The sequence below is a fragment of the Myotis davidii genome, unplaced genomic scaffold (assembly GCF_000327345.1).
Source record: "Myotis davidii unplaced genomic scaffold, ASM32734v1 scaffold900, whole genome shotgun sequence".
Taxonomy (NCBI): Eukaryota; Metazoa; Chordata; class Mammalia; order Chiroptera; family Vespertilionidae; genus Myotis; species Myotis davidii.
Window position 1 is genome coordinate 1,817,658 of NW_006295185.1, and position 7,757 is coordinate 1,825,414.

A 7,757-nucleotide genomic window follows, 5' to 3' on the forward strand; every position below is an offset into this window, starting at 1 on the left:
TCCTTGCATCCCCAAAATAAACCCCACTTGGTCATGATGTATGATCTTTCTAATGTAATGCTGAATCTGATTTGCTAGAATTTTGTTGAGGATTTTAGCATCTATGTTCATAGGATATCAGCCTATAGTTCACTTTTTTTGTGGTGTCTTTATCTGGTTTTGGAATTGGGGTAATTCTGGCTTCATAGAAAGATCTTGAATGTGTGCCTTCCTCTTGAATTTTTTGGAATAGTCTGAGGAGGATAGGTTTTAGTTCTTCTTTGAATGCTTGGTAGAACTCCCCTGTAAAGCCATCCGGACCAGGGCTTTTGTTTGCTGGAAGATTTTTGATTGCTGCTTCAATTTCTTTGGTAGTTATCAGTCTATTCAGGTTTTTTTATTCTTTTTGATTGAGTTTTGGGAGTTTGCATTTTTCTAAGAATATGTCTATTTCATCTAGGTCGTCCATTTTGTTGGAATAGAGATGTTCATAGTATTTTTTCATAATCATTTGTATTTCTGTGGGATTGGTTGTTACTTAGCCTCTTTCATTTCTGATTTTGGGTCCTCTCTCTTTGCTTCTTGGTGAGCCTGGCTAGAGGTTCATCAATCTTTTTATCCTTTCAAAGAACCAGCTCTTGGTTTTGTTGATCTTTTGTGTTGCAGAATTTGACAATTTATTGCCATCTTTTCTTGTTTTTTGAGATAGGCCTGCAGAGCTATGAACTTCCCTCTCAAGACTGCTTTTGCTGTGTCCCATAGATTTTGGACTGTTGTTTTTTCATTGTCATTTGTTGCCATGATACTTTTTATTTCTTCTTTGATCTCTTTGGTAGAATTTTCTAATCTTTCAATAATGAATTTATGTTCTATCATATATTGAAGCTACATTTGAAAGTTTCAAAAAATAAGAACGATGATGAACTTCTAAGGGCTTCTAATTGATTCGCAAAATGAAAGGTTTTGTGAGCATATCACTCTGTCACAAAGTGTCCCCTTCCCCAGCCAAGTGTGCTTGCTTGTGGACTAACACTAAGGGACCAGCTCTGCCATGCAGCCAGAATCCTATAAGGGACTCCTCTCTTAGTCTTTGTACCCTTGCAGAAGTCACTTGGCACCTGTTCTTTCATTCCTCTTTTCTTTTTTTTTAAAAAAATTATATTTAATTGATTTTTTTACAGAGAGGAAGGGAGAGGGATAGAGAGTCAGAAACATCAGCGAGAGAGAAACATCAATCAGTTGCCTCCTGCACACTCCCTACTGGGTATGTGCCCACAACTAAGGTACATGCCCTTGACTGGAATAGAATCTGGGACCCTTGAGTCCTCAGGCTGATGATCTATCCATTGAGCCAAACCAGTCAGGGCTCATTCCTCTTTTCTTACCCAGACTTCTACCTGACTTTCTGATCCTTATTCACTTAGTCTTTTCACTTGGGTTCCGGCTGTTTGGTGCTGACTTAGACTATAACACAGCCAGCTGGGCTCCACTAAGCTCTGCTCTCCCCTTGGTGGATCTCTACCTAAGTTGTATACACAGTAGGGGCTTCATGAAGATTTCCTTAACCTGTGGCTTACTATAACTTAATTCCCAGGCCTGTTTGCAACTTTCCACCCCTTTCCCTCTAGTTTACCCTGGCATATAGCCATCAACGTTCTGAATGATATCTCACACAATCGGGCCTTGAGGTGGCCTGGGCCCTCTCTACAACCCAACGTCTAGAAGTCACATAGTCTTCTCTGGCTTCATCTGGGTTGATCCCAGGTTTTCAGACCTCTGTCATCATCCTCCACAGGGATATTTCAATATCCCAGATCTACTGTTAGGGTCTACAACATAACTCAAAATAGTTATCCTTTTCGATGATAAGGACAGCCAAACCCAGAAAAAATTATTTCACATATTTTTAGAATACTGCACATCTAAAATTCTAATGTACAAGAAAGAAAGCGAAATCATGGTTTAACTTGAAAAAATGTAGATTTGTGGGCACTTGAGAAGAGAATAGTAGCAAGTAACAATTCTTTAGTGGGATATTGGGTCCCAAGAGATATTAACCTTTGTGTCTTAAAGTTGTGCCAACTCTCAGTTCAAGCTTTTCTAATATCTTTCTCCCTTAATTGCTTAGATGGAATTATTTGTGCATAAAGATTTGGTTAGGCTGACTCACTGCCATTTATAAATAAAAATCAAATATATTTATCCCTTCTGAATGTTGAATTTGACATTTGTTTGTCCCATTTTAGGAAGGTCTAATGCACAGTCCTCCAAATGCAGAAACAAACAACATGTTCCTGGTGGTATCACAGACACACTTGGGAAGCCTTTGTAAGCTAGTAGGAGTAGAGACAACCTCTCCTTTGTCGAACTTTGGGGGAGCCTGAGTCAGAGCATTTCTCATCTCTGGTAATACTATTTCAAACAGTTAGTGAGGGCTTACTGTGACCACACAGTTTTACATGGGTGCAGGGCTCGTCCAGGGTAAGTTTACATCCCATCTGACTCAATATTTGACTTCCTAGAATGTTTTATTAGCTAACTGGCATTTTATCAGCTAACTTGTTGGAGCAGGGATTAGCTGCCTGGCAGCTGAGAACAAGAAGAGAATTCATTCTTTCATTGCTTCAACAGATAGTTATTGAGCATCTACTATGTTTCAAGTAAAGCGCTGACTATCGTCACTGACTTTGCTGAATGAAGAGAATCCACTGTGTCCTTTTGGCTCTATAATCACTCCCTGATATTGAACCCATGCAATTCTCAGACGTTCTATATCTTATCTTTCTAATCCTACTCATTCCTCTGAACTGTTTCCATTGTCCAACTGTTCCATGAAAGCTCCCTAACAGCTCTTTTAGGTCCTGTTTACCCCAAGTCAGTTCTTCTCTGAAACTGCTGACCTTGTTTTCTATATCACTACTCCCAACACACACAAGAGCTAACTGCGTAAGATGTGAAATGATGCCAAGGTGACTCCAACACAGAGGTTCTTAAAAGACAAGACTTAAAGAACAAATATAGTAGTTACGTGCATAGCCTCTTAACCCAGACTGCCCCATAGAAATTCAATTTCTATCACTCAAGATTCTGTGACTTTGGGCAAATTGCTTCACATCTCTATCCAATTTATTGCACACTCAAATGGGGATATTGATAGCCCCCTACTTCACCTAGGATTTCAATAAGTTAATACATGTAAAATACTTATAATAATGCCTACAACATAATAAACTTTCTTTTGATATATTAGCTATTATCATTACTACTTACCTTGGAAATGAATTGAAGAGTAATTGTGGGCTCCTGGACAATGGGGTTGATACTTTGGGGTAGATGCCTGGAGCCCTCACAGATCATATGATGTGGCTGTGAGCAGATTGAAATGTCTGGCTCTGCCATTTTGTGAGGAGTTCCCTATTTTGATTGCTTATGTAGAAAATAAAACTTATATAGCAACCATTTTTTAAATGAAGGTTTTTTTTCATTGTTTTGTTTTTGAGGTTTTTTTTTCTGATTCAGAAAGCAAAATATGCTCATTTAAAAATCAGGGTAAAAAAGAAACAGAAAAGCAAGCAGAAAGAAATAAAGTGCTTGTAATCCCATCCATCAAGAAACAAGACAGTATTAGAACCTTAGGAAAAAGCTTTTCGGATAATTCATAATACATGTGATGCAACAGTTTTTGGTGACAAAATTTTAGAAAACGTAGTATTGTATTATTAATATAACCATTAGTTACTATATAGGAGACCACCTTGTTAAATATGTAAATTATATTCTCCTTTTAGTTATTGCACAAAAACACTAAGGTACACAACACACAAAGATGTATATCCATCATTATACACAATCTTAATCATTTCCATAAACAATGTTTTTCCAGAAATTGAATTCCCATCTCATTTAGGTTGCATTGTTGGTTGTTTGTCCTATTTTTGTTTAAGACTTTCAATTAAATACTAAAATATTTTTGTGTCAAATTTTATTTAAATTCTGAAATGCAAATGCAAATTCTGGACAAGATTCATGACAGTGGTTGCCCTTGTTTGGTGAAGCTGTGAAAGGATTTTATGAACCTAAACTTTCTACTGGGTATCAGAAATTTAAAGGTAGTAGACTGTATGAGGAAATAGTTTGGGCTCTGGAGTCAATACATGTACTTTTAATTCCTGGCAGTTGTATGACTGTGGGTTCATATTTAACCTTGCTGAACCTTGACTTCATCATATGAAAAATTCCTTTTATGACTTGGCCCATGCTTGTGTTTTCTAGTTCATCTCACATTGTCTCATCACTCTCACAGCATTCTCTCCCCTCAATTTTAACTTCCAAAAGGAGGCAGCCAATTGATGTTCCAATCTCACATCAATGTTTCTCTCTCCCCCTCCCTTCCTCTTTCTCTCTAAATATCAATAAAAATACTTAAAAACATAAGTAATTAGTACTGGTCATTAGGATTTAGGTTAGATATTATCCCCCTCAAGAAAACCTGTCTGACCATTCCCTCCACAGACACACTTCAATCTACGTTAAGTGCTCCTCCTTTGTTTTTCTATTAAAAAACTGTTCTTGTCACTGTCATTTGTATAAATCACACTTTAGTGTACATACCTGTTTCAGTTTTTAATTCTTCTACTAGACTAGGAGGTCTTTGAGATCAGATACTATTTCTTATTTTTCTCTGCATCCTCAGTAGCTACCAGTGAGGGCTCATAAGAATTTGTTAAATGAGTGATGAATGAATGAAATAGAATAATCATACCTATTTTAAAAACTTATCAACTAATGATTATATGAAATAAAGCAAGTGGAAATTCCTAGAACAATGTTTGTTCAGAAAATATCTCATAGCATAAAAGGTAAGTGATAGTAAATTTGTGACAGATCTCTTGCAATCACTTAAAATGTTCTCAGTATAAAATTCTGGAGAACCTTTGTCTTTGTTTAAGTTTGTTGAAAGTAAATTCCACCACTGTAGATGGAATCTCAGAGGACAAAGTACCTTTTGTTTAAGACAGCACAGACCAGCTATTAGTGCTGAGGTGCCAATGCCTAAGTGCTTCCAGTGCCTGAGGTCAACTCACCCAGACAGACCACCCTTCTCTAGCCTCACACCTGGACCCAGAAAGGAATGAGGAAGTGAGTAAAGAGGAAGAGGGAATATAGGAAAGAGTCTGGAATAAGATTCTTTGGGGTTAACGGTTGGAGGTTTTGCAAAACAGCCATGTTGTGAACAGACCAGCTATACAATAGAGAGTTCTAAAACCCTCAGGGAAGTGGCCCCTCTGTCACCTTCCATTTTTTCCTGAGCTTTGCAGCCTTCAGCAGATCTCCCTAGTGGTGTCTTTCTCTGGCAATTCATTGGCCAGTTCCCCTCTACCTCCTGTGGGGCAAACAGTCTATTAAGGGTGAATCTCTCAGAGTAAAACTGATCTAACCAAACGTTTTTTCAGTTCTGAGTCTGGCACAAAACTGCTTAATGGCACCTACTATCACAAAGGCCAGCACTGCTCTCTCTGCTGCTGGAATGGTAGGCTCCTGGTTCTTTTAGGAAATTGCTGAGGCATTCTGGCCACCTCCCAAATGGTTCTTCCCTTCAGGCCATACCCTTTTGAACTCAAGGGAATGGACTCAGTTCATTCAATTTGAAGAATTTCTCAGTCTCTTAAAGCACCAGTTAAAACTAACAGGTCAAACAATGATGCGAATACAAGGTAAATGGCATTTACTAGTAAAGGAAAGAGAGAAACTATTATAGAATTCAGAAGAATGTTGACCTTTAGCAAGTTTCACTCAGAACTTCTGTTGAGAGCTCTAGCTTCAGCTAGTCCTTCCCAGTGTCCAGGCAGCAGATGGAGCTCTGCACTGTGATGAAAAAAGGAGTGTCAAGGCCCCAACTAACGGAAACTCTTCATAGAGATTCCCACCAGTGGATTCTTGAACAAACACCCAACTACCAACCACCCAACTCCAAAGACAGTTTCCCAATCCCCACCCCAGTGCCTTAAATGTTGTGTTCAGGTTCCCTCCTCCTTTCAGCTGTGGGAATGGGAAGGGCCAAGGGAACGGTGTGGGTGGGAAAGCTTGAGTCCAGACCTTTCCTTTGAGCTCTAATGTCAGGAGGGAAGCTGGCAGCCAGGTGACAGCAGAGGATACGGGGGCCCTAGAGGGGTGGGAGAGAGGGCACCTAAACCATCCTTGGCCACTGCTCAGCCTGACCTTGGGCCTATAAAGCACAAGCACTTTCTTTTTCAATTCAATTTATTCTCTGAATCAACAAATCTTAGGCTACAAGGAGCAAAGCAAACTCAGTAGTTTAAACAAAGACATTCATCATAGCAGCTGGCAAATAAATCCCTGGCAATGACAAATAAATCCCTGGCAAAGAAATAGCCTACATTGGTTAGGGTGGGACATTATGATTCCAGGATGATTTTCCTAACATGGTTTAGAAGCTTCATCAATTGAGTTTTTTTTGTACAGGCACGGGGGTGGTGATGAGTTGTTATGGTCAGCCTGTTGGTCAGCCTGTCATCAAAAGTTGATTGAGCACCTTTTGATGGGACCAAGTGCTTGCAACTAGAAGATACATCAAAAAGTCCTGGAAAACCAGGAAGCTTTACAACAAACACATACAGCAATCCCACCTGAGTCATAAGTCTATTACCTAAACAATAACCAGCCAGGGTTTTGAAGCTCAAATGGGGCTTGAACCCCAGATCACCCATTAACTTAAATAGCAATGCTACCTTGGAAAAGTCAACCTCTCTGTACCTCAGTTTACATGTCTGTAAAATAAAGATAGCAATAACATTCCTGGCCTTATTCACTTGGATATTGCTGTGTAGACAAGAGTATTAGGACATATTTACCATCTAAATTTGGAGCCAATTTTTTTAAAATATATTTTATTGATTTTTTTACAGAGAGGAAGGGAGAGGGATAGAGAGTTAGAAACATCGATGAGAGAAAAACATCGATCAACTGCCTCCTGCACACCCCCCCGACTGGGGATGTGCCCGCAACCAAGGTACATGACCTTGACCAGAATCAAACCTGGGACCCTTCAGTCTGCAGGACAATGCTCTACCACTGAGCCAAACCGGTTAGAGCTGGAGCCAAATTTTATGGAGTATTAATGTAGAAAATATTTTTATGCTACTGTTCTAAGTGTTTTAGATATATTAATTCATTCAACCTTTGTAACGATTCTATGTAGTGGGCATTAACATTATCCTCATTTTACAGATGACAAAACCCAAGGCACAGAGAGGTTATATAAATAACCTAGATAGTGACAATCATTTTTGGGTATGAACATTACATGAGATAGTGTATGCAAAATATCTCTGGAACATAGGCTATTGATATTATTAGTCAGTAGTATTGTTGTTACCATTGTTATGAACTGTGGTAGCATTACTAAGAGTAGTTACCAGAGAGCAATTTTCTTAAGCTTTTTGTTTTTAATTTTTTAAAATTAATTTTATAATTATAGTTGACATATATTATATTAGTTTCAGGTATGCAATATAATGACTAGACATTTATATACCTTATGAATTAATCACCCGACAAGGCTACTACCTATCTGACATCATACATAATTATTATAATACTAGGGGCCCGGTGCACGAAATTCGTGCACTGGGTGTGTGTGGGGTGGGGGGGAGTGTCCCTCAGCCCAGCCTGCCCGCTCTCACATACTGGGAGCCCTCAGGCGTTGACCCCCATCACCCTCCAATCGCAGGATCGGCCCCTTGCCCAGGCCTGACGCC

The 7,757-nt window shown here is 39.1% G+C and overlaps 1 protein-coding gene across 2 annotated transcripts in view; it reads right to left on the reverse strand.

Annotated features, from left to right (window-relative positions):
• Positions 1–7,757, reverse strand: part of FRMD7 (FERM domain containing 7) — a 65,023-nt gene that overhangs the window by 47,520 nt on the left and 9,746 nt on the right. The window lies entirely within an intron of this gene.